This window comes from Capsicum annuum, chromosome 5 (assembly GCF_002878395.1).
Source record: "Capsicum annuum cultivar UCD-10X-F1 chromosome 5, UCD10Xv1.1, whole genome shotgun sequence".
NCBI lineage: Eukaryota > Viridiplantae > Streptophyta > Magnoliopsida > Solanales > Solanaceae > Capsicum > Capsicum annuum.
The window spans coordinates 28,134,847-28,143,674 of NC_061115.1; positions in this window are offsets into that span (position 1 = coordinate 28,134,847).

Below are 8,828 nucleotides of genomic sequence, written 5' to 3' on the forward strand. Positions count from 1 at the left end.
TGTTTATTTTATTTGATATATTTTTTAGTATAATATTTTTAGAAAATCTAAGATTGATTGATTTATATTATTATTATATTGGTCATCGACTAAGTGTGATCAGTGTAATTTCAAAAAATAATATATTAGATTAAATATATAATTATTTTTTAATAAAAATTGACCACAATTGGTCGGTTTCCTAAATAATTTATTTTTTATATTTTTTTTATTACAAAACCAACCACAAGTGGTCGGTTTTATAAAATTATTTACCTTTTTATTTTTTTAATTCCAAAATCAACGACTAGTGGTCGGCTTTTTTAAAAAAAATTAATTATATTTTTTAAATAAAACCGACCACTGTGGTCTGTTTTTTAAAAATATTTTCTTTTTCTAAATTAAAAATCGACCACAAGTGATCGATTTTTTTAATTTTTATTTTTAAAAGAAATAATAATTAATATAAAAATTATTCAAATGATTATTTTGTAATTTTATAATATAAAACCGACCACGTCTGGAAATATTTTAAGAAAATATTTTTAAAAAAAATAAAAAACCGACCACATGTGGTCATTTTTTCTGACCACAAGCTGTGATCGATTTTTTGTGGTCGATTTTGCTATTTTTTTTAGTAGTGAAAGACTAGAAATTACCAAGTTTGTTTGACAACTACACCAACCTGTGAAGCCTCTAATAAGTAGCAATACTGAAAGGAATGAAAATATAAAAAAGTCATCATATCTCGTCCAACCTCCTAGCCGGAAAGAGGCTCACCAATGACAGAAGATAGATATACTAATGAGGTGCCTGACCGTAGACTTGAGAGTCAGAACCTACATCATTTCAACGCCAAAGACGATCAATACGTGGAATGTATTGGTATGCAAAACCATTTCAGAAGGATAGTACATCAAGAGATCAAAAATGACAATAAAATTCAAATATAAGTCACGACAATCGGAAAGGAATAAGAATATAAACTAAATTTATAATTGACCAAGTAATAAAGATTTAAGCCATCATATACCTTGACGGATGTAGGATATGACATGTCATAATTTGCTAGCAGTATCCATAGTTAGCCTCTTTTCGAACACATGAAAAAAGAGTCATCCGACTTGCGAAATATTCTCTATCCTGTGTCAGCAAACATAGTTTCGGGCATTTATTGTTCAAACCTATGCCTTTACGGTCAGCTAACTAACTCCTTTAAACTCATAATATTGTCTTATTATCTTCTTAGTTCCTGATCAAAATGTTAGTCTTATTAGTCTCATATTCATAGTTTAGCCTTTTTAGGCCCATTCTCATAATTTAGCCATTTTAGGCTCATTTTCATATTTTAACCTTCTTTTGGTTCATGATCACTAATTTGTCCTGTAAGACTCATTCTAGGAAATCCAACTTCTTTGGATTCATACCTTGTGAATTGTTCTTATTTTACTAAGTTTTTTTAGGGAGTTCCTGAAAAGTAAAGTGTGGCTACATTGTAGAAAATATTTGATATCACAGTTGCCATAGCACATAATGAAACTAAGGAACAATTTGACATGTTCTAGTTGGGGCTCCTAGTTCACATCTAAAAATTGAAGCTTCCAGTTATGATGTCTTAGAAAACAAGTAAAAACTTATATCCTTTAGTGTTAAGGAAATTAAAGGAGAGTTCATGATAAAAATTATGAAACGAAATAGTCCATTATCCGACAAGTTCCTAGGGTAAAAGAATAAAAGAAAATTTGATAGGATATATAGTTCATGCTACAATTTCAATCCACTAATCAGTTCTCACAAGGTTCATGGATTCCACTGGTTCATGATATAAAAATAAAAAGGCTCACAAATCTCGCAATAATTTATTGGATTTAATGAGTTTCGTACAAATTGAACAATATTCACGAACTAGAGTGATTTTTCAGATTTCCCGGAAGCTTATTTCCAGATTTCTTAGAAACTTACTAAAGGACTGATTTAGTTGACAAATATGAAGAAATTCCTTCAACCCTATACATCTCCAGTGTAATTTGAATTGAGAGCAACAATAAAACTTACATAATATGTGAAGAGACATTTCTATATACCTCTGAATATTGAACTAACATGAGATTGGAAGAAAAGATTTAGACTTGCTTTCTTGAATCAATTCTCTTGAGATTGTTGAGGGAAATGTTTTAGAAGAGAAAGAGGATATTTTAGTCGTGTATAACTGATGGAGAAAGACATCTGAAATTAATGGGAAAAAAGGGTTTAGAATCGTGTAAAATTAAGGGAAACATAAAGGATTTATATGTGTAAAACTGATGGGGAAAATGTAATAAAAAATAACGGAGAAAGTGAGTTTCTTAAAGTGTAAACTTGAGAAAAACAGGAGAATTTAACGTAGAAAATTGATAGAAGAAAGAGGAATTAAAATGTATTGGGGGTTATGGAAAAAGAAAAGGACAAAATCGCCCTCCAAGAATGTGAAAAGTTAAGGAAAAAAATTAAAAATTTCATTTGGTATTTGGCTATTCTAACTATTCTTAGTAAACCATATGTAACTTTTTACTCAGGACTCGGATTGATGAATCGTTGGTGGAATTGGAAAGAAGATTCAAAAAGCTTTAATTTGATAGGTATTAGCTCCCTTAGTTCATGGATTTGTATCAACTCAAGAAAAATGGCACTTAGCGTCAAATGCAATAGATTAGACCCACTAAATATTTATCTCAATGATTGAGTTAAGATGTCTCCTTATGTGTCAATCATGATATCTCTTCATTCTTATGTCTTTATGTACAATTTGAATCTATACAAATTTTTATCATTTCATTTGCTCAAAAAACTTATCTACTGATTCTAGAATCAAGATGCACATAAAATTGCATACCAAATTTTGAAATTTGAATATAACTAAAAGAGGAGCAAAGTTTGTAATAGACATTTTCTCTAGTTCCATATTTTACTTTATCCCATTCATTTTACTTTTTTTTTCATTTATAAACAACCTACTAGTGCAGCACGTTGAAAGAGAAGTATATTTGTTCATTAAAAAAATTCAACCAACAGAATTGAGGCAGAGTTATATTTATTGTGTATTTTTTATGGGTCGGATCAATTAAGTTAGATTAGGATGTGTTTTATTTTCAAAAAAATAAATCATTTGACGTTGATTTGAATTTTTCTATTAAAAGAAGGGTACATGTGAAAAGTTTCTTAATAACCACAATAAATTTTACCTCAAAGTGTGACATCGGGAGCAAATTTAACCCCAGAGTATGATGAAAGGTAATTTTAGTCAATTTTTTATAGTAGAGGGTTAAATTTAACCCCAAAATATGACAACGAGGATAAATTTGACCCCACGATATGATAAATGATATATCTTGCCAACTTTTTAAAGTAGAGGGGTAAATTTGACTCTTCTCCTTTTCCAAATAATTGACATAACAATACATAAATCTACTCTTTAACTTAGTTTCAACTTTTATCTACTGCTCCAGTTTTTGGCGTGCATACGTAGGCACATAAATTTGTATAAAGTTAAACAAGTAGACACATTCATCCTATGTGGTCAATTTGCATTCTACATGAGGTCCTATGTGTATTATGATTTATGCCACATAGAATGCATATACCTACTTATTCAATTTTACACAAATTTGAGTGTTTACTTGTGCATATCCCAAATTGAAGGTCATAGAATGAGTTGACGCCAAGTTTTTACCCTTAAAGGCATGTTTATGTATTATCACAAATATTTTACTAGTACCTGCATAATAATATAGTAAAAAAAATTAAAAAATAATAATAAAAAATTGACCTTTTCAAGATCGGATTTTTCTCCCAAAAAGAAAGAATTTAAAAATTAACATAGTTTTGAACGTATAAGCATCAATAGTCTAGTGATAAAAATACCCTACCACATTAACGTTGGGATTTTGAACTCTAATGCTGCATTTTCTACTACTCTGTAACTAAAAAAAACTATTTTTTCCTAAAAAATTATTTTAGAAAAACTGACCTCCTAAGGTTGAACTTTTTCCAATCAACACTTCCCGATATTTTTTAGTAGTGCAATTCAATTGATTTTTTATAAATATCATTTTTTAAGAATGTGATGTAAGTGTCACAATCAAAAGTCAAGACACAATAATATGCATGCGTTTGTAGGATTTAGCAAAACTTTAGACAACACTGCTATATAAAAAGTGGCGAATCAAGTAAACATGAAAGAGGATAAGTGTATAGATTCATTTCATTATTATTTTACAATAATGTAACAAAGTTAAATGAAGATTAAGAAAATTTAAATAATACCAGTAGAAATAAATTAATTAGGATAGGACTCATGAGCTAAGTTTACTATGATCCGATACATTAAAACTTTCGCTCCACGTAAAACTTGAGGAAGAATTAAACTACACATTTAGTTGTAAAAATATTCAACACGTTGTAGCTTGCTATTCAAATTGATTGAATACCCATGAACTATCTAAAATGGATAAAAAATATCCCTCGTTAGTCTTTTAGCTCAAAAATATCCCTTCGTTAAATATTTGGTTCAAAAATACCCCTCTCCTTAACGAAATTTCACCAAGAATGCCACCTAGGTAAAAAGACGCCATGTGGCTATGCCACGTCACCATCCACATGTAAATTTTATTTTTCAGAAAAGAATCAAAAATACCCCTGAACTATCTGAAATGGATCAAAAATATCGCTTGTTAGTTTTTTGGCTCAAAAATACCCCTCCATTAAATATTTGACTCAAAATACCCCTCCCCTTAATGGAATTTCACCAAGCATGCCACCTAGGTAAAAAAGCCACGTGGCTATGCCACGTCACCATCCATATGTAAAATTTTATTTTTTAATTATATGACATTCCTTTCTTCTTGATGAAGGAATTAAATAAAAAGATTATATTCAGTGATGTTGATTTATTTTTTCTGGACTCAATGAATGTTGATAGTTTTTCTAATTTTATGTTTCATCATCAAGTATTCTTAGAATTTTTGAAAATTCCACTTTTAGAAAAGTAAATGACATTTAATATATTTTAATCATTAGAAAAACATGGATATAATTTTCTTTAATAATTTAAGTGAAAAGTTTATCATATAATGAAAAAAATTGAATAATTTGTACTCCTTTAACAAAATTTATTTAGTACCTTTCCAAGGTCGAGAAATTCCAAAAACGGTAAACTAAATACGGTAAAAACACTGATTTATTTCATTTTCTTTAAATGTTTTTAGAAATTTTAAATTTTTCTGATCATATTTTTTTTCCGTATCGATAAAATTGCTTTGCAAAAAAATAAAAATAAAAATAAAGAAGAAAGGAATGTCATATAATTTAAAAATAGCATTTTACATGTGGATGGTGATTTGACATATTCACGTGGCTTTTTTTATCTAGGTGGCATGCTTGGTGGAATCCCGTTAAGGGGAGGGGTATTTTTGAGTCAAATATTTAACAGAGGGGTATTTTTTATCCAAAAAACTAACGAGGAGTATACTTGATCCATTTCAAATAGTTCAAGGGTATTTTTGATCTTTTTTCGAAAAATAAAATTTTACATGTGGATGGTGACGTGGCATAGCCACGTGTCTTTTTTACCTAAGTGGCATGTTTGGTGGAATTTCGTTAAGGGGAGGGATATTTTTGAGCCAAATATTTAACAAATGGGTATTTTTTAGCCAAAAAACTAACGAGGGATATTTTTAATCCATTTCAGATAGTTCAGGAGTATTTTTGAGCGTTTTCAGTAATTGCTACTCAAAAGATATCTTATAGGAGCAACATAATAGAATTCGAAGTTGAACTTTTGATGTAAACTACATATTGGTTTGTGGTCTTTTAATCACCTTAAGCTCAAAACAAAATTTCTAATATTTAGTTTTTTAAACTTGATGATAAAATATATTTTACACAAATGAATTTATTTATTTATTCGCAATTTGTTTTACAAAAAGAAACACCTACCTAATTATTTGGTATAATTTTAAATTTATATAGAAACCTATAAATTTTTAAGTCGACCAACTATATTGATTTAATAAGCAAATATTAACATTTCTACCCGCTACTAATTTCAATTTCCAAACCAGTGAACAAGAAATTAATTTCAACACCTCCAATTGAAAGCATCAGGAAATTAACAACGAAGCACAAGCGAATATATTACCAACATGGGTTGTGGTGCAACGGATGGGGTTGTTCTACCCTTAATTAGGGCTCGAGGGTTCGACCCTTGGCATAGAGAAAACTCTGTTGGAAGCGCTATTCCCCGAATGGGGCCCTGTCCTGTTAGGATTTTTGCCCTGAATTTCTTACCAAAATTAAGTTTTATTTTTTTTAGAAAGAAAATAAAAGTAGTACCATAATTACTTTTATTTTTCTAAAAGGAAAATATAAAGCTTTTTCATATTTGGCAAACCTCTTTCTTGGAGAAAAAGATTTTGAATCTATAAATAGAAAACCCCTCTTCTCATACAACAACACAGTAGCATCCATAATGTAGTCGTTTAAAGATTCTCGTTTAGGGGAGATTTTCTCCCAATAGTTTTTAATGTTTTTTATATTAGTTTTCAATATGTAGGTCACTTGACCAAATTACAATAATAATATGTTTTTAGTATGTTTTTCTTTTTCGTCTGATTTATCGTCTCAATAGTTTGCAACTAATAGCTTCCGCATGACGCTCTCTCGATTTCGAACCCAACAAGTGGTATCAGAACCCATGGTTCAATGGTTCGATGGTTCAAATTGAGGACATGTTGAGATCAAAGTTGCAACCAACCTGATGATAATGAAGATATATGTTTAAGATACTACATGTGGATAAAAAATTTCAAACAAATTTTCAATAATCCTGCTGCTTCATCATTAAAACAAAATCAACTTTTAACCCATGTTTATGGGCTTCAACTTTCAACCCCTGCTTACTTTTATGCTAGGGATCCTTTCAACTCGTGCATTTATTTTTAACGCATGAGCTCCACTCTTAACCTGTGCTCACTTTCAATGCACAAGACTCCACTTTCAATCCTATTTACTTATAACACAGGGCTCCAATAATATCAACCCGTGCTTTTAATTTTAATGCATAAGGCTCAATTTTAACTCATATCAACTTTTAATCATGGTAAGCAGCAGTGATTTATGAAGATCGTGTGAAGAAGGAGGATCAAGAATATGTCGTCAAGAAAATCAAGTCAAAAAGGGGAGATTTGTTAGAGTTTTTTCCCTGATTTTCTTACAAAAATTAAGTTTTATTTTTCTTAAAAGGAAAATAAAAGTAGTACCATAATTACTTTTATTTTTCTAAAAGGAAAATATAAAATTTTTTCATATTTGGCAAACCTCTTTCTTGGAGGAAAAGATTTTGAATCTATAAATAGAAATCCCTCTTCTCATGCAACAACACAGTAACATCCATAATGTAGTCGTTTAAAGAGTCTCGTTTAGGGGAGATTTTCTCCCAATAGTTTTTAATGTTTTTTTATATTAGTTTTCAATATGTAGGTCACTTGACCAAATTACAATAATAATATGTTTTTTAGTATTTTTTTTTTCGTCTGATTTATCGTCTCAATAGTTTGCAACTAATAGCTTCCGCATGACGCCCTCTCGATTTCGAATCCAACATATCCGATGCGAATCCGAATTAGTCGGACTCCAATGCAGATACCGGACACCAGATGGGAAACCAGAAAAAAATATATATTATTGATGGTACAAGAAAAACAATAATTTGTGAAGAAATATAAAGAACGTGAACTATTATTCTAATAAGCTAAAAAAAAAAAATTAAAAGAAGCTACTTTTTGTATTTACTAGTGGCGAATAAAAAAATTGTGTCAATATTCTCACATTTCAAACTATGTGACCTCAATAAACCGACACATTCTCACATTTCAAACTATGTGACCTCAATAAACCTTTCTACTCTATCACTCTCTCGGTAAAAAACCAACTCCATTTTATTTTAAGGAAAAAATGTTTTTAAAATATTAGAGATGAAAACATCAATTTAACAATTAAACCTGAAAAATAAAACAGAATTTTGGATGTAAAAAACCATTAAAGGCACATTATGAAAAGCAGTGTATTTAGAGTTCCATCTTGGGGTCATAAAATTATCCCCTTCCCCCACCCCATGAAAAAGTGCTTTATTTCTAGTTTAATTAGTGAGGAGAATAATTCTTATGTAGGTTTACATATTGATTGTTAATTGATTTTCCTCTGAAAGTCTAATTTGCAATTAGAATCCTAAGTTCACACTATATTTGCAATTCCTTCAATTATCCTATTACGAGTATACGTGCCATATAAGTTATACTTTTTTTCCTGTATAGTCATTGTTTTGCATGTGTCCCTTGTAATCCCTTCAGCCACCCATGGCTCCCAGTGTTTCTGTTGCTTCTTCCACCACCAATCTCCTCCTCCACCGACGACTCTTGTTGTCTCCACCTTGCAGAACAACTCCGTCCTAATTAGACCGTACCAACAACAATGTTTCTTGATCAACTCAGAGCCCCGGTCCTTAGCTGACATGGTTGTAGGTTCTTCGCATAAATTAATGAATGTGGATCAACAACACGATAGTTATTTGGAAGATGACAAGCCCAGGGAAGAGCGTGGAGTGGTTGGCGGGGAAACTATAGATAGAAATAGCCCAAAATAAGGTGGCTTGCAAATTTTGACTCCAAATAAAAAGAACTTTATAAAAATAGTCTTTAGCTATTAAGTTATATATTTTCAGACAAAATTGCTCCTAACCAATGGAGTAAATTACATAAATTATCCTCATAATGGATAACAACTTCATACTTATATATCTTTCAACTTTTATTTTT